The sequence below is a fragment of the Neofelis nebulosa genome, chromosome 10, assembly GCF_028018385.1.
Source record: "Neofelis nebulosa isolate mNeoNeb1 chromosome 10, mNeoNeb1.pri, whole genome shotgun sequence".
Lineage (NCBI taxonomy): Eukaryota > Metazoa > Chordata > Mammalia > Carnivora > Felidae > Neofelis > Neofelis nebulosa.
The window spans coordinates 16,818,819-16,843,360 of record NC_080791.1 but is presented as its reverse complement, the minus strand read 5'-3'; the positions used below and the strand labels follow the sequence as shown (position 1 = coordinate 16,843,360).

The following is a 24,542-nucleotide window of genomic DNA, read 5'->3' as shown; positions in this document are numbered from 1 at the left end:
GGGAGACCGCCCGATGTGCCTCTTTAAGTTCCCTCCCTGCCCAAGTCACCGACCCTGGCTTTGAGTCCAGATATGGGCCCAAAGCCAGAGAAGCCACCTCTGGGATAATCCTTAACAAAGCACGATTTGAACCCAGTCCTCCCCTGGAAAGACCCCGGCACCCAGGGTCACTCAGGCACCAGGATGAAAGTCCAGAGCCCTCCAGGGGGAGCCCAAGAGCCAGACTTCCGCTTCAGAGCCTGTCTGGCCAGCAGGTCGAGGAATATTCCAACAACGTCCTCATTCTTCCCTGATCAAAGGAGCTTGGATTGAACCTGCTGTAATCATCCGTCGGGGAGTTTGCTTAAAATTCCCCTAATTACGGGAGAGCAGAAAATTGCTACGCCTCAGACTGAATAGAGAAATCGAAGGCGCCCTGCTCCCAGCTGCCTGGGGAGACAAGCCAGGATGGGAATAGAAAGGCTGGGAGAGGCAGGGGGGCGACGATGGGTGGCAGCGACAGGAGGCAGAGCCAGGGAGGGGGAGAGGAAGGGAAGGAGCCTGCCGCAAGGGGGGTGGGCGCGTGGTGGCTGGCTCAGGCGGGGCGCGCCGCGGCCCCTGCTGAGAGAACGAAGCCAGGATGGGGGTTGGGGGGCAGCCATGTAAGGAAGACTTAGCCAGAATGCCCCCTCCCATGGCAAGAGCTAGTTTTCGAAAGAGGCCTGGGGAGCCCGTAACTCTTGCTTAGTTTAGAAAGTAGATTCTGGAATGTCTTCCCTGTCGGGAGAGGGAAAGGAAAGAGGAGATGGACAGGTCAGGGAAGGCAGCCTGCCTCCAGGCACCCTCTCTGGTCCCTGTATTGCTCCAGGCACATTGAGGGGTCTAGAGGGAGGAGGAAGCACAGGAGCCCTGCCCTTGGGGAGTCTCACTCTGATGGGGGAGACTGAGTCAGCACCCCACCCAAAAGTAAGGCTCAAAGAAACCCTACACACCCATGCCCAACACATGATGGCCCTGAACTATAGGAAGGGGATCACAAGGTCCTGAAGGGGATGGAGTCAGAGGGGAAGGTTTGCTGGGGAGGCACATGCTGGGCAGGAGAAGATAGGTGGAGAAGCAAGGATGGGACAAGGGAGGGAAGAGTTTGATGGAGCCCTGCAGAGTACATTACCACTTTTTAGTGGGGGGGTGGGGGGGAGGGTGGAGGAAGGCCTAGGGAGGGGAAGTCACTTATCTAAGTCACACAGCTCATCAGTGGCTGAGATGGGGCTCAAGCTCAGACTTCAGACTCCTAGTCTGTGCATTTACACCCCCATGGACAGGAGTAACAGGGTGGGGAGGAGTGGTCAGAAGGTGGAATGCTGGAAGGAAAGCCAAGGCCCTTTCACGGACTACTCCATGTTGATCACAAGGGACGAGCAATATTCTCAAGGTCCCCCTTTGCTAGCACTGCGCTGCCCCATCAGTGAGCTCCCCGGGCTCCCCACCCACAACAACGTGGAACAAGCTGATGCTCCTGGCTGCTCTCACGCTTTCCCAAGGGACCTCTCAGCGCCTCACTCAAGTCCCTGCGGGGGCCGCAGCTTTGGATGTCTGACAGCCTGGCTGCCCTATTGTATCTCTCCCAACTTCCGGGGTGGTGGGATGGGCTGAGACTTGGGGGATTGCAAGCTACGGAAATCTACTCAAACTGGCATTTAAATAAAAGGAAAAGTTTGCTAAAAGGACACAGGAGTGTCTGGTAGGCGGGAACGTGGTCAAGCGTGAGTCAGGACTGATATCAAGGAACCAGGAGTTCCTGCTGCCCATCACACCCTTCTGCTTCTCCTTGCGCATCTGGGCCGACGTCAAAACTCACAATGGTCATCATGGCTCCCAAGCCCACGTGTAATAAAGAACGGTGTCAAGAGGCAGTTTCTAGGCCCTATAATACCCCAAAGATGAATTCTGACTGGCCCAGCTCTGCTCGGGTGCCTGTTCTAATCCAGTTGACCTCAGTCCAGGGGGTTGGGTCCCGCTGAACAAATGGCTGCCGTGTGCTCACCACTGCGTGTGAGCAGGACGATTCAGGAGCCACAGTGAGCAGACAGTAATGCCACAACGGTCAAGGCAGTGGAAATATGCTTGGGTAGTGGGTGTGCGGTGGACAGGCCTGGGGGCGGAGACTCGGGCTTACCTGTCTCAGCAGGTGCTCTCAAGGCAGTCAAGGCCTCCACCTGAAGCCCAGTGGTGAGTAACACACATTCAGTGTTTCAGACACCACAGCTCGGGAGGCCAGCTGCGGCCGAGGCAAATCCTCAGGTGGGAAAGTTAAGGGCAAGGGGATTCAGCCTGGCCCCTGGCCCTCAGTGATAGGCCAGTATATGAAGGCTGGAGTCCTGGCACGGGGCCTGCCAGGAAGGCGGGCCAGCCTCTTGGGCTCCAGGGTGGTTATCCGAGGCTGGGAAACCTGTACTTTAGAAACTTGACTATTTTCATGCTGTTTGTATTTTCTGTAATTACTTCCCTTTTGTTCTCCCTTAGTATTTATGGAAGTCCTTTGTGAAAATGCCAGCGGATCCCAGCAATGCTAAGACGAACCAGCAAAGGGGTTTGTGTCTCTTCCTGGGCTCAAGGTAAAAGAGACACATCCTGGAGCCTGGGAGTGGAGGTGGCAGGAACCTGGCCAGGAGGACAAGGGAGGGGCAGGGAGGGGGGGCAAGAGCTGCAGCTGAGAGGCTCCTCTTCCCTCTTCCCCTGGCCAAGCTCTTTCTCAAAAATGGGGAACCCCTGGACTTCCTCTGAACAGTCTGTTGTCCTGAACTGACAGAAAGTGTCAGTGCTGCCCACTTCCTGTCTGCCCCATCTGGGGGCCAGCCAAGGCCACCCTCGGGCCAGTCTTGAACGTGAACTCCTGAGGAGCTATGCCCCTGGATGCTCCTCAGGTGCGGGAGCAGGGACGGGGATCACACAGGTGCCAGCCCAGAGGAGGGGGCCTGCCCCGGGACCCAGGGAATGGGAATCCGAGCACCCAGGACAAGCTCTCCCTTGATCCTGGTCTCCAGCAGCATCCAGGTCTTCCTCCAGGCTCAACTTCCCCAGCCCTAACATTTTGCTGGGTCCTACCTTAAAACTCTGCATGGGCATCGGCGGGGGCAGGGAGGCGGGGGGGCTCAGTTTATCCCTGGGTTCAGGGTTTTTCCCTGCACTGGAGAGATGGACAAAGCTCCGGTGTTAAGAGACCAGAGGTACCCCTGTGGTTTCTAGGGGGCCATAAATAAAGGTGTAAAGCGGTAGAAAGGACCAGTGATAGAGTCACGGAGAACTTTGCCCTCTGATATTAAGTTACTTGTAAGCAAATTATCACCAAAGCATCCGTGGAACATCCTGGCCTGCCCATCCCTCTCCCCACCATGGCCGGTCCTGGCCAGATGGAGCTGCCCTGGGTGGCTGAGCAGCCCCCACAAGCGAGGTGTCCGCAGGCAGAGAAGCAGCAACGACATGGGACATTAGGTGCTGATGGCTTTGCCGAGCAAGAGAATTGCAATTAAGGATGCGATGTGTCCCTCTGGGGGGCTGTCAGACAAGGATCCAGAACAAGGGTCTGGAAGCTGGGGGCTTAGCAGAGCAGCTGGGGTGGGGAGCCAGGCAGAGGGGAGCCAGGACAGGCCTGTGGAGGTCCTGCCTCCACCGTCTCAGCAAGTCCATCGACAACAACAAAACACCACCACCTGCCATTTACTCGGGGCCCAACATGCCCCCACTAGACGGTGGGGGAGTGCCATTATCCCACTTTTCCAGATGAGATAAGGAAATTGAGGATTGGAGGTTAGGCATACAGAGAGTGGAGATGAAACTCAGGCCCAGCTCCACTGGGCGCCAAAGTCAGGGCTCACAACCACCCCAACCTCCCCCGACCGGGCCCACCTGGTGCCCGGGGCCACGACAGCACTACCCCAGCTCAGGGCTTGAGGTTTCAGGTGGGTGAAGCCCGAAGGGGATCGAGATGCCCTGGCAGCCGCACGGTGGACACCATCTCTCCACCCTTTTGTGGGGGAGGAAGGGGAGGAACATCTGGCTTGGGTGACACGTGGAGGCCATGACGTGGCAGACCCGGGGAGGTGGGAGGTGAGGAGGGGTGCACACGTCACCTCAGAGCCCGTGTCTGAGCTCCCCATCTACCTCGCTCAGACCTCCCACTTTGGCGAACCCTGCTTCTGGTCCTCCCACCTTGGGCTCTGTGCGGTGACATCACCATGGCTGACAAGCTCTTCCTTATCTATACCAAACACGCCTGAAGGAGGGGCACCTGCGCCGCTCCCCCAGCCCTGCTTATTTGCACACACCCGCCACCGCCCACCCCCAAGAGGGACTCTGAAGGTCAGGTGATACGTGGGAAGCAGCCTGGGAAAAACTGAGCCCCTTTTGGGAGCTGATCATACCACACACACTCAAGATGGAGGAAGGGAGGGAGCGGGTGGGTGGGGCGGGAAGGGGAGAACGAAATGAGAGAAAGATGACAAATGAGATGTCCCAATGCCCCCAAACCAGGCAGGGGTGCCTCATGGCAGCAACACTGACCTGGGTATCAAGGAGTAGCTGAACGGGGGCTTAGGGCCAGAGAGACAGAGTCATCTAGTCTTGGCTCAGACCTGTCCCCTCGGGCTGTTCTTTGAGCCTGTCCTGGAAACACACGCCGCCCATCTGGGGCCTTTTCCATCTGGTCAGAGCCCAAGGAGGTGAGGAATAGCTGGGCTCCGAAGCTGCCCGCACTTGGTGTCACTAGTTTGCTGGGAAAACCTGGGTGCCTGGAGCCTGCAGAACTCACTCCTGACAGGAAGAGAGTTGACGGGAACCCCAGGAGAAGGGGGGAGCCTGGGGGTTCAGGAAGGGAGGACAACTCAAGACAATACCCTACTTCACCAACAGCGCCTGCCCCTTGATTCCCACCGGCCCAAACTTTATCCTTCAAAACCCCACAGAAATGCCATATCTTCCATGAAGCCTTCCCTGACCTCCTAATGAAGTCTGCCCTCTCCCTCTTTATCCCCACCGATCTCCTGAACCTCGTCCCTTTCTTCCTTGCCTTGTGCCAACCGGACTCAATGTGTAACTCTACGGGGCAGGCCAGCTCTGGCTTATCACACCACTATAAGAGCTCTGGAACAACTTGGGTAAGTTGTTGATGGAGAGGAGGGGTTCACCACTGAGCTGGAACAGGTGACAGAGTGCTCCGATCAGAAGACACAGGAGGGATTCACGAAACAGCAGCTGAAATGAGACTCAAGAGGGCCACTGCTTGCTCCCTGAAATCCAGACTGCATTTGGGGGTCGAACAGAAAAGAAGCCTGCTTTTCCAGAGTCCTGGGGAACCGAGAAACCAAACGTAGCGCCCTCACAGGAGGGGCAAGCACGGACTGCTGGGAGAATCAGCTGGAAGGGAAAAGTGCCCCCACCCCCCCATGTGGTTCTGGCAGAAATAAAATCACTTGTGTGTTGGACAATTGGGTTTCACTTCGGTTCTGCTTGCATCTTTAGAAGTTCCGTGTGCTTTTTGAAACCTTCCATTTTTCTCGTGATTGTGTTCATATCTTCCTCTTCAGTTCTGAGCCTATGGAGCAGACTTGTAATCCCTGTTTTACCATCCCTGTCTGTTAGTTCCACCATCTTTCTTATTTGGTGGGGACTGGGGGGGGGGGGTCTGTGTCTGTTGCTTGGTCTGTTTTCTGGTTACAGTTCATGTTTTCCTTTTTCTCTGCATGATTTATTATTATCGTCATTATCATCATCAGGTGATGGATATTGTGAATTTCACCTCGGGATCTGGACTTTGTCATATGGTTTTAGACAGAACTGGATTTCGTTCTGGCTTGCAGTTATTTGGAATCACTGTGATCCTATGAAACCTTGCTTTCAAGCTCTACTGGATGGGTCCAGAGCAGCCTTTGGCCTCTAAGCTCACATCCTTCTGAGGACTGTATCCGATGCACCATGAGCTACAAGCTCTCTCCGCCTTCACAGGGACAAATCTGAACCATCCCCAGCTCCTGTGTGAGCTCAGGAATTGTTCAGCCTTCTGCTGTCCGCCAGAACCTCGCGGTGCTCTGCCCCAATTATGCCCAGATCAGTGCTCAGCTAAAGTTTCGAGGACCCTTCTGCAGATTTTCAGAACTCTCCGTGGACAGCTGCACCCCTTCTCCGGTGTTCTTCTTTACGAGTTCTAGCCTCCTCAGCCCCAGTCTCAATCCCCAAACCTGAGTCTTCCCAATGCAGCCCCTGGGCTCTGTCTGGGATCCCTGCTCCTTTGCTTTGGCCTGGGGATAAACTGATGTGAAAGTAGGGCCTCTCTTCTCCCAGGGACCACCTTGTGCTACTTGTGGCCTGCTATCTGAAAGTAATGGTTTCAGATATTTTACCCACTTTTCCATTGTTTTCATCAGATGTACAGTTACTGGAGCAGTTACTTCTCTACGGGAAGAAGGGGAAGCTTCCTGGTCAATGACTGTTCGTTGGGGAAATCTCCTAGGAGAGCTCAGGTGTGCCAGAACCTGCTCTAGGTGCAGAGGATAAAGCATTGAACTGAATGGACAGAATCTCTGCCCTCAAGGGGCTAATAGTCCGGCGGGGTGGCGGGGGGGGGGGGGGGGGAAGGGCAGCCAATAAACAACAAAAAAACATAATAAATAGTCATGCATCATGTTAGAAGGTGAAAGTTCTATGAAAAATAGAGCAATACAAGAGAGAGAGAGAGAACTGGGGAAGGCATCAGTGTTTCAGAGTGCTCAGGAAGGCCTCACTAGGAAGGCAAACTGAGCAAAGTCCTAGAGGAAGGGAAGGCGTGAGCCCCACATTCAGGCCTGGCTCACTCAAGGAATAGCGGGGAGATCAGCGTAGCTCTGGGGGTTCAAGTGACAAAGACACAAGGTCAGAGAGACAAAGGGGAGGGGCCAGACTACGAGGAGCTCCCACAGGCCCCAGAAAGAGAGCAGACGGCTACCGTCATTATCCAGATAAGAGAAGGCAGGAGCTGGGGCCTGAACGGTGGCCACAGAGCTGGTGGAAGTGAACTCAGAAGATTCCGGGTGTTAACGTTGAAGGACAGGATGAGAAAGAGGTCAAGGATGACTCCTCAGTTTTTTGACCCGATCAGCTGGACGGGTAGAGTTGCCATTGACCGATGTAGGGACGGTTGCTGGCTAATAGGTCTGGGTGCTGGGGGCAGTCAGTCTGAGTGTGGATGTGTTAGGTCTGAGATGTGTGCTAGACAGCCATGTGCAGGTATCCATTGGGCGGCTGGACGCTGGTTGAGAATTCAGGTCCAAGGCAGTACGCAGGGAATAAGGCTGGGGAGGGAACCCACCCGGGAGGTCTGGCCTAGTGATACTCGAAGGTCACCAGAGAGCACCCCGAGGACTGTGCTCCACAGAACACCCTTCTGCCTCCACAGAGTGGGGCAGGGGCTGGCAGACCAGGATGGACCAGCTCGTCCCTCCTCTAATTCCAAGAAAGTTGGCCCAAACCACTAAGGGCTGCCAGATGGCATCAGTGCCCAGGGGCCACACTCCAGGACCCCCGGGAGAGGCTGCATCGGCGACTCTGTCCCCCAGGGCCCGTCTTTGCTACTTCACAGGCTGCCTGGCTCCCATTCATGACTCTGGACAACAACACTCGCTGCCCTTGGCCCTAGACTGGCTCACCGTGATACCCTGCTCTTGACACTGAGTTCCCCCCAACTCTGCCTGGTCGCTCTGAGCAGGACACCTGTTGGCTGTGCTTCCCACACGGTCCCTGCTACACCTCTTACTCCGGGCTCCCTCCACTCCGTGGCGTGGCGGCAGCTGGGGTATGACTCAGAGGAAGCCCTCTCCCATCCTCAGAGAGAGAAGGTCCAACAGCCCCGGGATCTGAAAGTCCTTCCAGATATCTAGCCTCCAATCTCATCATTTCGAACTTTGTCCTTTCATCTAATGCTCTCCACCTGGAACAGATGGGCCCTCAGCCACCCCTTCATTTCCTTCTCCGTTTCTGCTCCCGCTTGGGTGCACTCCCTCTGTTCTTCAGTGTCTCCCGCACCTTCCTCACCCCATCTGGTGCCCCCGCCCCTGCTCTCTCACCTCAGTCCATCAGTGGATCGTTCTTCTCAGACAGTTAGTTTAGGGGAGTGTAGAGAAAACCCTTGCTGACTCTGGTGAACGTCCTTCTTCCCTCTTCACCCTGGGGAGGCCAGGAATCAACTCGATGCCTCCAGAGTCCTCTCTGCTCCAGATGGACCCCCTCCCTCAGACACCTCCATGACCTCCCTGCATTGTCCTGTGCTGTCCTCGCATCGTCCTGGCTTGGCCGGACAGGCCCACCCCTCAGGAGATGAACATCTTCACCTCCACAGTGACGGCTCCTCCTGTTCCTCCGCCCCCACAAACACACACAGGCACACACACACACATGCACACACACATGCACACACGCACACACACATGCACACATGAGCACGCACACTGCTCCTTAAGTGATAGCGAGGGCACTGGCCAAGTGATCCATAGCTCCTTTTTCTTCTGCTGCTGCGGTAAAATATGGACAGCGAGAACCGCGGGAGAAATGAGGCATGAAAATTAATCTGCTTTACAATCCTCATGAATATTTAAAAGCTGATGAATATGTAACTACATTTCTTTTCTCCTCCATTAGTGTCTGCTTTTGAGTTACTCTATAGCTCCCTTTGGTTCCTTTGGGGGCTGGTTGGCTAGACTGATTTTTAAATTGGTTTTACAGGTGCCTATAGCTCTCGGGTTCCCCCCATCCCCAATCCGGAGAAGAGCATTTGTCCCTTTAAAATTCCTTAGAAAGGCCTGGCAAAGAGAGACACAGAGAACCCCCTCCCAACCGTGTACTGTGGAAGTCCAGAGGGGAGGACAATGCTTCAGAGAAGACACTTCACAGTGGGACTCACAGAGCACACAGAGCAAACCACCTCCTTCTACCTGGGCCTCAGTTTCCCCTCACTCTCCACATCGTGGGTCTTTCAAGGCCTTACTGCAGGGTGGCCCCGAGAAACCAAGAAATCAGGCAGCAAACTGGTACTTTTTGCCTACTCAGAAGAATCCAGCATTAAGCTAATTGTTTGGTACTTTGCAACCATCTCCTGGACCCTAGAACCAGTCCCTTCGTCTAGAACCACCCTTGGAGCGTGTGGGTCATCCCCTGGCCTATCCTCCCTGCCACTTCCTCTTTGGCTACTCTGGGAGTCTGTCTCCCACCCACTCCAACCATCTGAACCGGGCTGGGCAAGGGAAGGCTGCTCACCCACCTACCCACAGCCATCAATCACCCCAGAGCAGAGCAGAAGGAGCAGCAGGGCATCTTCCCAGAGCAGCAAGATTTCTCCTGGAGCCTGAGGCAAGATCCAGTGCTGAACTGGTGTCCTGTAGAGGGAAGGCTGCGTCCCTGCTGGGGGAAGGAAGGCACCGTGGGGTGGGGCAATGAGGTGTGGGGAGCCATCCAACCTGCCAAGTTCCAGAACACAGCCCAACCTGGGTCAGGATGTGCAGAGCGTCCTAAAGTCCTGAGGTCGTCCAGAGAATTCCAGGTTCCATGATTAGCACTTGGAACTCCCAAGTCAGAATGGAACACAGCTATCTCCCGGAGGGTTCACCTGCCCATACCTGTCTGGTCTCTCCTTTCAACCTTCATCCTACACAGAGCTTTGCAAAGCATTCCACGCCCTGTTTTGATCTTATTTCCTCCCTTCTAACAATCCTCAGAGCCTCCTCGATTTCTGGCTTATCAATGTCACGTCCGACCTTTTACCTCAATCCCCAGCTATCCTGGCCCCTCACCCACCTCAGTTCTCTACCCCTAGGCCCATCCAAGCTAACATGCTCACCATCCCAAGCCTTTCACCCTTCTGCCCCTGGACCTCTGTTCTGCCTCTACTGCGCTTGTCATTTCCTTCCTCCCAGACTCCACTCAGAAGTGCCTCCAACAGGAAGGCTTCCTTGGTTGAACACGACCCTACTGAACAACCCTGTCATCTTCTCCGGTTCCCAGGTTTTCAGTGCGGAATCCGCAGGGTGTTCATTGGCACCATTTTCACGTGCGTGCTGCATGGGAAGGACAGTCTGTCACACCATGTCTTTTAAAGAGGACCCGCTCACGGACCTGCTCACGCAGATGGCAATCAGCGTCACAGCTTCCTCCCAGAATGGCGGCTCAGCTGCAGCACCAAGTCTGTGGAAATACTCAGCGGGCCCGTCTCACTGGCTCATGCCCGTGCCTTCAGATCAGCTTCACTCCCCGTCTTGTGCCAGGCCTGTCCTGCTGCAGGCGCATCCCAACGCGGGGACCCAGGCCTCCTCCCTCTCCCCCTCCCTCAGCTCCCGCCCTGCGACCTCACACACAGCATCTGGAGTGACACCAGGCTAGCGAGTGGCGAGTGACCGGAACAGAAATACTGCCCCACTTGGGAGACAGAGAAGGAGCTCTGAAATCCAAGTCATGAAACCAGGCTGTGGACAGGGCTCTGCCCTGTGATCTGAACCAAGCGACTCAGGTTTTCCTTATTCAAGCAGGGACAAAGATCTGTCCCTACGTGAAAGGTGGATGGAGAAAACCAAATGCGGAAATGCTTTGAAAAGTACAGAACACTATATAAAGATTGGTGTCTCTGCTATTATAATAATCGTGAACAATAAACTGTTATCATCGTTACCATAAGCGTATGGCATTCCCCAGCGCCCCCTACTTCAAAAGGAGCCTCTCGCTGAGCCCCCTCTTGCTCGCCTTCCCCTGGCTGGGGGAGGGACAGGGGTGCCCAGTTGGATGAGTGCCCCTCGGGATCGGCAGCTCATTATCCATGATAGTTTCCCCAAGCGGCAACGTCACCTTCAGCCCCTGGCCTCTCTGCTCCGCTCCCGAGCTGCCTCAGCAGCAGGAACAAGAGTGTGCCTTGTCAGACAAGCCCTGCATCTCCATAGAACATGCTCCAAGCATAATTACCCATCGGAGAAGTGCGCAGGCCCCGCCCTTATCACAGAGCTGCCGCCACCACTGTATTCCTGCTGCTGCGGCAGCTGAAGGCTGAGCTGCCCTGGACCTACAAAGCCAGAACAGTTCTCCAGCTAAGCAGGGCCAGGTAGAGCCAAGCCCTAGGAGGCTCCCCGGGCCCTGGCTGTGAGTAGCTGGGAAGCCTCCGGTGGCCCAAACAGATGTTGAGCCTGGCTTCACCACTCCCCAAGTTAGTCCCCACCCGCCCATCTTGAGGCTCCCTCTGGTTGGGGGATGTGTCCATCCCCCATTTCCTGCCTGTGGCCCCTCTGCTCCGGCCCTGACCCCCCCCCCTTGGCCTTCCCACCCTCCCCTACTCCACTGCTCCCAGAGACTAAGGGGTCACCTACAGTGCTTGAAGATACAGACAGGCAGTTAGAGTGGGTCCCATTCCCTAGAGCCAGGTGTGGCGTAAGGCAAGAGAGGTGCCACCTCCTTCCTCCTCCCCCCTCCACCTACAAGCCTTCCCCAGGGAAACCACTCCCAGATAATTCTCTGGAAAGATGTGCCATTCCTGCCTCCCCCACATCCCGCCAGGCTGCTACGTGACTGACTTCACACCATGAATATCATTTCTCCCACCGTCTGGGTATCCCATCGCCAAGGGAAATGACCCAAACCCCTGGGTCCAGCAGAGGTCTGCGTTCTCCACCTACCTGTCTCTAGACGGTGACCATGTCTTAAAGAGATGGGGAAATTGAGCCCTGAGTTGGGCACTTGACTCCTTTCATTCATCCCTCTGAGTGGGGCACAGGTTTGAGGGTGGAAGAGAACCAGAGGACATCTGGAGGCCCCTGGGATGCAGCCCTCCCAGCTAGGCTGTCAGAAGGACCAGGGACACCTAAGGTGCTGTTTATCCTTCTAGGAGTTCCACCCTATGGGAGCAGAGGCTCTGAAGGAGGCTGATTCTGCACTTGCTCCTGCTCTGTGGAACCCCCTCTCTCCCTCCATGCACCTCCTCACATCCCACCCTCTGCTAGCCTGAGCGCAGGGCAGGGCCTGCAGGGGCCATGCTGTCTTCTCTCAAGCCAGATGTGGGTTTCTCCAAGCAGCCCCAAGCCTATTCTGGGACCCTAGATCCCTGCCCCCCAGGGATACCCTGCCTAGTGCCATCTCAGGACTTCTGGGGGTTTATATCTCAAATCTAACCCCAGACTAAGCCAGACCCTTCCATCCAGGATTCTAAGACACCCACAGCACCCCTCGCTCTGAACCCTGCATCCTGAGTCTCATCCCAGCCCTTCCCCACTTGAACTCCACAACTGCCGTAGTGACAGCTCTATGGGTAGGATGCATTGAGACAAATGGGGCTGTGATTAGCTAGCCATCAATATCTCTTAAAGGCCCATTCTCTCAAGAGCTGGCAGGTCCCTCCAGTCCCCCGCCTCCCTGAGCCAAGCAGAGATTCCCCAGGGCAGCTCTAGCCCCCCCTCTTTCTTTCTCCTTCCCTTCCTGCTCTGGCCATATCAGCCAGATGGATTATGTCTTATTTCTTTTGGATTTGGCTGCAGGAACCAAACAGCATTTAAGGCTATTGATTGTTCAAAAGGCCAAGTGTATAATGTACCAGAAAATTAGTTTGGAGTGCCCGGCAGGAGAGTAGTTCCACTCTGGCCTCAGATTTACTCTGTTCTGGTGGGCCAGGAGGGGCATGGGGTGGGGGCCAGTGTACTTTTCAGTGTCTCCAGGAAGTTCTAGGAAGTCAGCCTCTCCTCGTGGCCAAGCTGGGGCCTTCTCGCCATCTAGTTTACCCAGGTGAGCTACGTTATAGCAATACCCCTCCTTCACTTCAACCCCCATCCATTCATTCCCTCCAAACGGACACACACACACACACACACACACACACACACACACACAGGTTTTTAAATGCCTACACATACGCATGTACATGAGATAGTCCCATGCTCACCGACAGGGCATGTCACACACACTCTCACCTATGCACATATGAGACGGTCTGTGAGTCCCAATAAAAGCCTTTCCCTTTGTCCAAAGAATCTGGTGCTTAGAAGAATGTCTGACACAAAATAGGTGGTTACTGACATTTATTCATCCCAGCTGAATGGAGGCAGAACCATGGACAGTTCCCCAGCCCCTCCATGTGCCTGCCCTGGGATCAGTTAGTTCACCTGACCAAAAACAGCCCCAGCTCACATCCAACTGGAGTCACTATTGGTAATCACGATAATGGCTTTCATTTTTGAGCACCTATCATGTACCAGTCACAAGCCAAACTCTTTGTATGAATCATCTCATTTGGTCCTCACGATCTCCCAGGTTGGAGTTATTATTACTGCACAGATGACAAAACTGAAGCTCACAGAAGTGAAGTAATTCTCCACAGTTTTCATTGATCTTATCTAAAATAACAAAGGCAAGGGCACAACTTCAGGGGGCCCTGTTAAACTGTACAATCTCGGGACGCCTGGGTGGCTCAGTCGTTTAAGCACCCGACTTGATTTCAGCCCAGGCCATGATCTCATTGTTCATGAGATGGAGCCCCATTCAGGGCTCTGGGCTAACAGCACAGAATGAGCTTGGGATTCTCTCTTTCTCCCTTTCTCTCTGCCCTTCCCCTACTCATGTTTGTTCTCTCTCTCTCTCTCTCTTTCTCTCTCTCTCTCTCTGTCTCTCTCAAAATAAACATTTTAAAAAATAAATAAATAAACTGCACAATCTTCATATGACAGTAACTTCACCAGACAGGTTTTCCCTGAAAGGAGAAGAGGAGAGATTGACGTGTGTCAGCCCATAGCAGCAACCCCTCAATGTCAGCCCGTCACGTATTTCCCATCTCCACCGCAGCCAGCCCCAGCTGGTTTGATGCAGACAGGAAGTGTATGCTGCGTTGGTGTTCAGCAAAAAGTGAGCAGGTATTCCTGAAGCCTGAGAATCAAGCCCAGTCAGGGCCAAAGTCACGGAAATCTTGCAAAGAGGACACTTCAGAGGCTCAACGAAGTGTACAGAAGTGAGATGATGTCCAAGGCAATGGTATCTCACAGACTTCCCAGGTTTAAAGAAAGGAAGGTAGGGGCACCTGGATGGCTCAGTTGGTTAAGCGACCGACTGCGGCTCAGGTCATGATCTCACGGTTCGTGGGTTCAAGCCTCGCGTTGGGCTCTGTGCTGACAGCTCAGAGCCTGGAGCCTGCTTCGGATTCTGTGTCTCCCCCTCTTGCTACCCTTCCCCTGCTCATGCTCTGTGTCTCTCCATCTCTCAGTAATAAATAAACGTTAAAAAAAAAATTTAAAGAAAGGAAGGTAACCAGGACATTGCCAAAGGCAACTGTCCAGCCCCTCTCCTGCCCTCCCTGAAGCCAGTGAAAATACTGAGAAAGGTAAAAAATTTAGTTCTTTTTGAAGAACATTTTCAAGCCATCTTGAGAATGATGGCTGAATTGTCCAGCTAAGGCAAAGAAACAGACTCCTGTAAAAAAACATGATATTGTTTCGTAACAGATTGAGCCACACTCTTGTCATGGATAGAAGAGAAATCATTTCTATTTATTGTGTCTTCTAGATAAAGTCAGACTAAGCAACACCTTTGGCAGGAAAATATTCATCGATTGTCACTGATGCCCCAGCTGACCCAAGATCAGAGAGTCAATGTATCTGCCAGGGGAACTCCAACTCCCCAGGCCCACAAAGTAGCTCAAAATCATGAGAAAAGGTCATGGGCCATCTGGTTGTGAGCATCACTGCCCACCTTTCTCTCATCCCTTCCCCATCAAATAGCCACTCCAGCTTTATTTCACATGTCAAGATTCTTTGACATTCAAGAAATCTTTTGTACAGCACATAAGCTGGGACCTGTGGAACAGTGAATGTCTACACTACACTTCCCTGAGAAATGTTTCAAAAGGTAGTGAGCCAAAGTGGAATCACCTATTTTGTTGCCTTACCTTGTATTTCAGGGTTGAATCCAAATGACCTTAGGGTATTTCCAAAGATTCAGTTCACCCTTAAAAAAAAGATAAATATTCACCAGTAGTCAAGACCAAATGCCACAGGGGGTTTCCAAAGGTGCCGACAATGTGACATGATGGGCATATGTATCAAACTTTCTAAGTGGGCTACACTGAAGGAACCACACGCACTTGGATGTGGAAACTCTGATGCGTGAGAGAAGAAGTTAGTCTAATTTTTTCTTGTCACATCAGCAGCTAGCCACTAGCTGTGGATCCAACACTTTTCTTTTTTAAGTTTATTTCTTTATTTTGAGAAAGAGAGAGCGAGCACAGGAGCAGGGAAGGGGCAGAGAGAGGAGAGAGAGAAAATCTCAAACAGGATCTGCACTGTCAGCACAGAGCCTGATGTGGGACTCAAACTCACATACTGCATGACCATGACCTGGACTGAAATCGAGTTGGAGGCTTAGCCAACTGAGCCACCCAGGCGCCCCACCCCCACCCAAGCCCTTTCTCATGTTAGCTGGTCATTACACTGAAACCAGAAGGGGCAAGAATACAAGGGTGGCTCGATGAAGCAGGTGGTGAATCATACCTGGAGTCAGGACACCTGGGTTCAGTTCTGGGTCTACCTTTAATTACCTGTGTGGCCAAAGACCTGAGTCCCTTTGAGATTCAGGTTTTTGTTTTTGTTTTTGTTTTTTAATTTATTTAATGTTTATTTTTGAGAGAGAGATGGACAGAGTTGAGCAGGAGAGGGGCAGAGAGATGGAGACACAGAATCTGAAGCAGGTTACGCTGACAGCCCAGGGCCTGAGGTGGGGCCTGATCACGAACCACGAGATCATGACCTGAGCCAAAGTTGGACACTTAACCGACTGAGCCACCCAGGCGCCCCTCATTTTTTTGTTTTGGTTTGTTTTATTTCCGAAATGGTACCAGTCATGCCCATCTGTTGGTAGGACTGCAAGTCTGGGTAAATGCGATAGAAGGCCTGGCATGGTGCTTGGCACACAGTATGAATAATGTATGTTAGGTGGTGCTTTTGCAGGAAGGGGTCGGGCAGCCACAGGTCCTGATAAAGGCCCGGGAGTCGTCCTGAAGCCTTGAGAGAACAAGGGTGACGATGGGAGCTAAGGAGACAGAAGAATGGCACAAATGGGGGAGAGATGGGCATGACCCTAAGAGACACTTGACCTACAGAGATATGTTATCTAGGAATGGGTTTGACCCCAGGGATACAGAAAGGAGGCAGGTTTCATCAGGTATCAAAATTAATCTAGGACCTGAACTCAGAAGGAGAGAGAAGGCAAGGTGCTCTTAGAAAGAAAGATACTCTTCATTATCCTAGGGAAGGGTTGGAAACTGGCTCACAGTACAGTGAAAGAGGGAAGTTAGACAAGAGGAAAAGTTCCCACCAAGATCTACAAACCCCTTCAACAGGCTGCTAAGAGAGGCTCTAGAAATCTGACAGGCCATTGTCCAGAGACAGCGGAATGGGTAAGGTAGACTGGGGAAGTCCAAATTCTTCTCCCTCTGAGATTCAGCCAGTTGAGGTCTCTCTCAAAAGCAGCCCTCCAGCATAGAGAGGGGGCCCTGTGAAGCCCCGAGAAAGCACCAGTGTGGAAACTTAGCAGTAAGCAGCAACGCTAATGAGTGCCAAGAATAACAGTGGCTTCTTAATGGAGCCCTTAATGAAGACTCATTTGGGGTTTTATTAACGTGGAAAAAAAAAAAAGCACATATTCTCTCCCCAACTCTCAGAGGGCTGGGCAGAATAAAGGGCAGCCCCAAACATGGGGTCGATCCCATTCCCTGGGTCCTGCTTGTGATACCATAATAGGCTCTAGGAAGTGGAGTAGGAAGGCAAGTTCAGAGCCCTGAAACCTTCCTTTGCCCTGTGGACAACCCACTTGGATCCCTGGATCTCACATAGCAGATTTCCAGCGGCTCTTAGCTCTGTCATTTACAGACAAGCTGCAAATAAGAACACAAAGGAGGCCCATCCCCAAGGTGGTGGCAATGATTTTAACAGGCAGATACACCGCATTAAATATTTAATTAGAATACAATCCCATCAAAACTCTTCTACGATAAAAGACTAAAGGGGTTCCCGGGTGGCTCAGGTGGTTAAATGTTCGACTAGATTTCAGCTCAGGTCATGATCTCATGGTTCTTGAGATCGAGCCCTCCATCGGGCTCTGTGCTGAAAGTATAGAGCCTGCTTAGGATTCTCACTCTCTGCCTCTCTCTCTGTCTTTCCTTCTCTCTGTCTCTCTCTGTCTGTCTCTCTCTCTCTCCCTCTCAAAATAAATAAATAAACATTTTTAAAAAGAGACTAAAAACCACAGCCTTCTAGGACTCACCCAATGTTGGCCACTTATTACCAAGTATAAGTGTATATACCAAGAATATTGTCTCTGTTGGCTTCCAAATACAGCAAGAGGGATTCAGGTTAGACCTAGAAATTCAGAACTTTAAAATTTGCAGATGACCTTGGAATTTATCTAACAAAATCCCCGCTGGAGCCCAGAGAAATTAGAAATTCATTAAAAAAATCAAACAGTTGTGTCTGAGCCATAATCCAGGACATCCATGACATTGCTTCCCATGACACCAGTCTTTGCCCTGGCTGGCCTCCTTTTCCCAGGGTCATGCAACTTGGCTAAGTAACCATCCTTGGGACTGGGCTGGCGTGAGCAAGATGGTATCAGGGGGCACATCTGGGCTGGGGTCTTGAGGTGTCTCTGATGCCCAAGTACTAGCCCAGGATGCACCTAGCGATTGCTCTGCTCCACGTTTAGATGCCTAAAAGCTCTTTGTTGATGAAATAGGAGATCCACGTTTTGTAGAGCATTGACCCCCTAACCTCAAATGAGGAACCTCATCAGAGGGACGAAAATCATCCCTAAATAGCTCCACCGTTACCCCAGCCACACCTGTAACCACTTCGTCAATAGCTAATGCACAATTACCAGGTCCGTAAGAGGAATGTCCTGAGAGACTATCAAGTAAGAGGGGAAGGACTTCTCCCCACCAGAGCCTGAATCCTCCAGGGAGGGGACTTCCTCTGCTTGGCGCTGGGAAAGTCAGGGAGCAGGCAGTCTCTGCCTGGGAGGACTCAACCTGATGGGAGGCAGTCTACTCCCCTCCCCCATCAACATCAGTGCAGTTACTGAGAGCTGTGTGCCCACACCGTACTGGGCACTTAACCCAAGTTATTTCTAACCTAATTTTCACAGCACCTTTGTAAGGTAAGTATTATTTTGCGTCTTTTAACAGAAAAAGGAGAACGAGACACAAATGGAGTAAGACACAAATGGCTTTAACTCAAGAGCTGCAAACCGAACACCTCAATGTCTAGGGGACCCCGAGCATATTGTGACAGTCATTGCAAGGAACAAACTGTGGAAGGTCTCCCAGAAGAGGTTCCCTGGGACTTTTCGAGAGAGGCAAGGGGTAGCTGAGAGGACATCATTAATAGGTGGCAGACCTATTGGAAAAGAGGCTGACCTTTATTTATTTTAAATGTTTATTCTTGAGAGAGGCGGGGAGAGGCAGAGAGAAGGGGGGACAGAGGATCCAAAGCGGGCTCTGTGCTGACAGCAGACAGCCCGATGCGGGGCTCAAACTCACAACCACGAGATCATGACCTGAGCTGAACTCGGATGCTTAACTGACTGAGCCACTAAGGCGCCCCAAGAAGCTGACACTTATTAAGCAACTGCTCTGTGTGCTGAGCTCTAAGCCCTGATGCTCACCGTACAATCTCATCTAATTCTCACAACCACCTTCTGAGATCAGTGTTATGATGCTAAAGAGACTCAGATTCAGAGAGGGCAAGTGACTTTCCCAAGGTCACACAGCTAACAAATGATAGAGTCAGGATCTGAACCTACACCTGTCTGGTTCCAGTAGGAGAGGGCAAAACCACTGGCTTCACCGGCAGGGACAGTAGGTGCTGGGGAGAGGCCAGCAGCCACAGGAGGGAGACATCTGTTTCCTAGAATAGAGGGGCTTATTTTAAGGGCCTTAGCTCTGAAGGTGTGCCTTGACCCACAGGCATTTTTCACTGCTGGATGTGTCCACGAAGGGTCCACGAAGGTGGCAAAGGAACCATTCCACTAACGTATGAGGGGACAGCACCACCCTTTCATCAGTTTTCCCAGAGAGGTTTATGCTCCTCTGCCCCCACAGCCCGCAGCACAGCACTATTGGCCGGCGACCGCTCGTCAGCATCCTTGTGAGCCACAACATCCTTGTGAGCAATCAACAGCAGGGGCTTCAAGGCAGACAGAGCAAAGGGCAGATTCTGGTTTGTCCAGCTTGGAGCCCCTATGTCCTCATCTCTTAAGCAGAGCTAATCGCGCCTGCCTCCTCGGGTTGTCATAAGCATTTAAGAGCTTGTCACCAGCCTCCTTCCAAGGCCATCCTTCGCTGTCCCCTCTCCAGGCCAAATTACCCCTACTCCACATGGTTCGCCTGCCTTTTCAAATCTTCAGCTGGGGAGAGGATGGAGTCATTTGGGGCTCTACCCTGTGGCCAGAGGCGCCTTGATTGAGAGGAGAGAAGCTGGAAAGAGCTGCATCTCTGGGAGGTGATCCCTGGAGAGTGGGGAAGCAGGGAGACCTGCCAGGAGATTCTGGAGGCAGAGGGGGCCCCAGGGCCCTGAAGACCAACTGGGCCAATGCCAGGAATCAGATCCCTCTGCATCAGGGGGACTGGGAAGAGCCTGCAGCTTCCCTGGGCCCTTGGTGGGGAAATGGAGGCGCTTGGGCAAAAGGAGGGCCCCCCTTCCTCAGAGGCCTGAACAGAGTCAGTGATGGGGGGATCGCAATGCCCAGGCTCCATCCACGAAAGCTCAGCGTGCTGTGGAGGGAAACCGCCATGGTAATACCACCAGGCCCAGGCAGGCGTACTGCCTCCTGAGCCGACTCGGGCGACTCCTCATTCTCCTCCCCTGAAGTTACTCCAGCCTCCTCGGTCCGAAACTGTGAGCCTTCTCCTCTTGGAGCCTTTTCTCCACACTGGTCCCTTCGCAGCAAGGCCTTCTGTCTTCCCAGGCACCTACTTGAATCCTCCCATCCTTCCAGAGCCATCCAGAGAGCCTCTCCTCTGAACCTGGTGCTCCAATAGGACAGGCCCCTCACCCCACCCGCCTCCCTTGAATCGTGTCCTCTCCCCCACTGCTGGGCTGCATGTGCACAGCCTCCTTTCCACAGCCTTCTTTTCGAGAGTCCTGAAGGGCGGGGCTGGGCTGGTTGGCCCCATGTCCCCAGCACTCAGCACAGATCCTGGCCAATAGCAGGTGCTTGGGAAACACCCCTAACTAACCAATCCCTGAGGAAAGCCTGTCCCTTCCCCCTCTGCCCCCTCTGCCCCTACACCAGACTGGGTCTGCAGAAGCTGTAAACACAGAACAGCTGACCCAGATCGAACCTGAGTGATGTCCTTGGCTGGAGGCAGAGGACTGGTACCAAAGACTTCACTCCTCTGATAAAAGGAAGATCTTTTTTTTTTTTATTTTTTTGCCCTTCACCTCTCAGTTGTAAAGCTCTTAAAAAGGACCTCACCTCTTATTAGCTCCCTCCTTCTTCCTGCCAATTCTAAGCAAATATCTGCCTCCTCTGGAGCTCCCTCCCCTCAGGCCTGCCTGCCCCTCCCCACCTCCCTCCTCCCCTCCCACTCCAGCCCTGTAGCAGGGAATGTAATTAGGCCTTTCCCCAGGATGGCACCCCCTCCACGCAGTTGGACTGCCCGTCCAATGGGGGATAATTTATGGAAATGGGTAAAGGTGTTTTAAATTATTCAATTTAAATGTAAATAGGGGAGATGGTTTCTCTGAATAAATTGTCTTATTTATGTTCCGCCCGACTCCCCTCCCAGGGAAATATGGAGCTGCTTGGAGCCCTCTGGAGCACAGGGCCCTCCACTTCTCTTTAAGTAATACGGGACCAGCCCATGTCCCTGGGGGGTAATGATTTGGAGACAAACGCCCCTGACAGCCTCTGTCCTAGCTGGGGTCACAAGACACGCCAAGTGCTCCCCCATCCCACCTTGGCTGTTCTATGCCACCCCACCCTGGGAGAACTGTGGCCAGGCCAGGCCACGGATTTGGGCAGAATGCAACTCCTCAATCTTGGTTTGCTGGGGAGTGACAATGCATCAGGGGGCTCTGGCCCCCTCCCCACCTGCTCAAGGTCTCAAGCAGTGGGCAGCTTCGCACCTCCCTGACAAAGTCATGTTCTGAGCCCTTTGGGCTGAGTTGGACCTTGGGGCCATCAACTATTCTTGGAGTCTTTCTACTTTAAACAGGGTCACCTCTAGGAGGAAGGGGGACAGGGTGGTCCCTAGGCAAAGGGCTTTCCTTGAAAGGAAAGGACCTTTCTTCACACATCTCGGGCACCCTCACATGTGCCAATAGGAAGGCATTTGAGGGTAAGGAGAGGAGCCAGTTTTTAGCTCCCTCAGCACCACTCAGATGCCAACTTTGCTGTCTCTTGGATTGGGCCGCCATTACACATGAGTAACCAGTGATCAATGTGGCTGTTAGAGGGTTTTCAAAGGCAAAGGACAGAACATTGAACAGCTCAAAGTGGCTCAGGTTATAGAAATTTACTAGCTCTGGAAACCTGGAGATAGGGAAGGACTTGGGTGCAGATCTGGTGTGATCTGGAAGTCTGGTCCTGTTTCCTTTCCCTACGATTCTTTTTTTGTGTGTGTATCCATCATCATCAGACTAGACCACAAGGTGGTTGGGGCAATAAAGAGCCTTATATCCACCTCATGAGTCAAACAGAAAACAGAAGCTTGGTTACGCAGCCTCCTTTGTAGCTAGGACACAGATTGTGAGCCAGATCCCGCTGATCAGATTCACCCATAGAAGACTTCACTTTAGAGGGAGGAATTTGAGTAAGGAAGAAATGCCCAGAATCTACTGTGCTGGTGAGGGTGGAAATGGAGGTGTCCAGCTTTGGGGTAGAAGTGATAGCAGGACTGAGTTCCTGGACCAGAAGTGCAATCAATGGGGAGTGACAGCAACAGAGGTTCCTTGGTGTCCAGTGGGACAGCAGCAGTGGCTGGGGCTTCCCCATCAGTCTGGCTCTATGGTACAGGGGGCATCTTACCTAAAAGCTTAGTCTTGAGTCTGGCTCTCCACCAACCCTCCCTGTGATCAGATAAGACACCCAGTATTCTTCTAGTAGATTCTTTTTCTGTTTAATCAGTCAGAGTTGCTCCTATTGCTTATAGCCACGAACCCCAACTGACTTAACTGATCCTTGGTGAAACCAACTCATTCTTAAGATCCAGATTGGGTAGCCCCTTCTCTGAATTCCCCCAAGCCCAGGCACTTTGTTCATACCTCTTACAGCCATCTTAATAAAGGCATGAGCCCCTGTGGGAGTCTCCACTACTTCCCACAACACACACACACACACACACACACACACACACACACACACACACACTAATTTCCACGGGCCCTGGGACCACACCTTTTTCATTCAGGTCTAGTTTAGAACCTGGATCTAGCGCTCCCTAAGTATGTTGCAATGTGATTACTGCCACTGTCTTTATTATTGACAACAAAACCCACCAATGCCTGATTGTGGTTTGAGCAACATACATAGAGAATGGCCCATATTTTGTTCCTACTTTCTGCAAAACCCGCTACCAGGTTCATAGCTATGGGCTCCAAATACTGCAGTCCCCACGAAAGTCCCCTAAAATACCACAGGACTGTCCTCTGACCCCTACCCAGTTCCCCAATTACCCCTGACAGTCTTGCATTTACTCCTTCCAACCAGCTGTTCCCATTTCTGCCTTGGTGCCACTCTACCCTCAACCCTCTCAGCCCTGGGAAGATGTCCATTCTTGGACATGGAGGTGACATCCCAAAGGCCCCTGAAAGGATATGACCATACGGGTTATGTTGCCAACCTGAGAGCATCCCTCATCCTGGCCAGCCCCGCACACACATACCCACTCTACCCCCTCTGCAGGAAGAGCCAGAGGAAACGGACAAGATTTCTGGAATCAATTTCATGCCTTTGGCCATGATAAACAACTAAGCAGAGAACAGCACCCATCAAGGGAGCTAATGGCCTTGGGTATCTGAGTGATGCATCACTCCCTGAAAAAGAAAGCCTGACCTCAGGCACTCTGTCCACACCCACCTTTTCTCCATACGTTGCTCTACTTGGTGCAGACTAACGTAAGCCCTAGCTGCATCTTCCTGGGCCTCGACAGGACCTGCACTTCCCCCTTCCCCAGGCAGCACCCAGCCTCCCATCAGCCGGGAGCCTGGAGAGACCTAAGGCAGAAAGCATCTGGCCCATTACCTTGGTTAGCCAGGAGCGCTATATTGCAGATGCAGCCACGCCACCAGGGTGCAGACCCCAGACCCCTTCTCACCATCTGTGTGACCTTGGGCAAGCCACCTGAATGGTACAAACCTCACAAGGTTCTTCTGAGGATTAAACGAGATCCTGTTTGCAAAGCGTTAGCACGGTGCCTGACACAAAGTCCTTAATAGTCTTTCTGTTTATATCATGACTCCCTGTAGTCAGCAGGTCCTCGGTTCATCTACCCTCAGTGCCATCCACTGCCTGTGAAGGCCATTCCAGCATGTCCTACTCCGAATGGTCATGGAACCTAGCGGTCCCCGGCGTGACGTGGTAGGAAAAGTAACGGTACTGGAAGCAGAAGAGCTACATTCAAACCCCATCTCGAGTCTGTAGCCATGACCTCTTTCTATCCGCCGGCATGAAACAGATTCGAAATACATGATGACTCGCTGGGTGGACGGACGAAGGTCACACTGCTTCTCTGAGCCACCCGCCACAGCGGCCTTATTTGTAGAGTGGGAAAGAAGAACCGTCCCCGCAAAGTCACAGTGAGGGTGAAAACAACTGCGGTGACACCTAAGAGAGTGCCTGGGATGGCCGGTGACCAGAGATGGTGGTTGAATCTGGATCTGTTCAAACGCTCGGCGGGGGAGACTTAGTTCCCCATGCCTCCTGCACCTGCTGACCAAGAAGGACCCCATTTCTGTAATACTCACCCCTCTGTGTCTAACCCAGCAAGTTCCACCATGTTTCTCCAGCCCAAGGAGTATGTATTTAATGGTGAGAAACCAACATCAGATCTTACCAGAAGTGAATAAGATCCCTGCAGCTCTTGACAGTAAGGCCAGTGTCCAGGAGAGGGCTAGTGGCTCCAGCCATTGACATACACATCACACTTCACAGTTAACGATGCGTTCTAAGTTCATACCTTACCAAACGCTTTCACAGGTCAGTTTTGCCAAAGGGGAAACTAGCTTAGACCGGGGAACCAACTTCCTCAAGGCAGTAGAGAAGGGTATTGAACTCACCTTGTCCTCTCTCTCTCCATACTGTTGGGCACTCTGCCCCCTGCCAGCATGTTCTCCCACACCAGCCTGGCAGCCCTTGCAGCCCTTACAGCCTAATATCTGGCACATCTCCTGGCATAGAGCAGGTTCCCAATAATTAATCACCTACTCTAATCATCAAGTGCAATCCAACCACTTTGTTTCACCAATGGGGAAACTGAGGCACAGAGCGAAGAAGTGAAGAGCCCAAGGTTACACAGCTCGATGGGTGATGCAATG

At 52.6% G+C, this 24,542-nt stretch overlaps 1 long non-coding RNA gene across 1 annotated transcript in view; it reads right to left on the bottom strand.

The window, feature by feature from the left end:
* Nucleotides 1-24,542, bottom strand: part of LOC131486930 (uncharacterized) — a 292,256-nt gene that overhangs the window by 138,032 nt on the left and 129,682 nt on the right. The window contains exon 4 of the long non-coding RNA XR_009249518.1: nt 14,903-14,961. This is a non-coding gene — a long non-coding RNA (uncharacterized LOC131486930). The remainder of the gene's footprint in view (nt 1-14,902; nt 14,962-24,542) is intronic.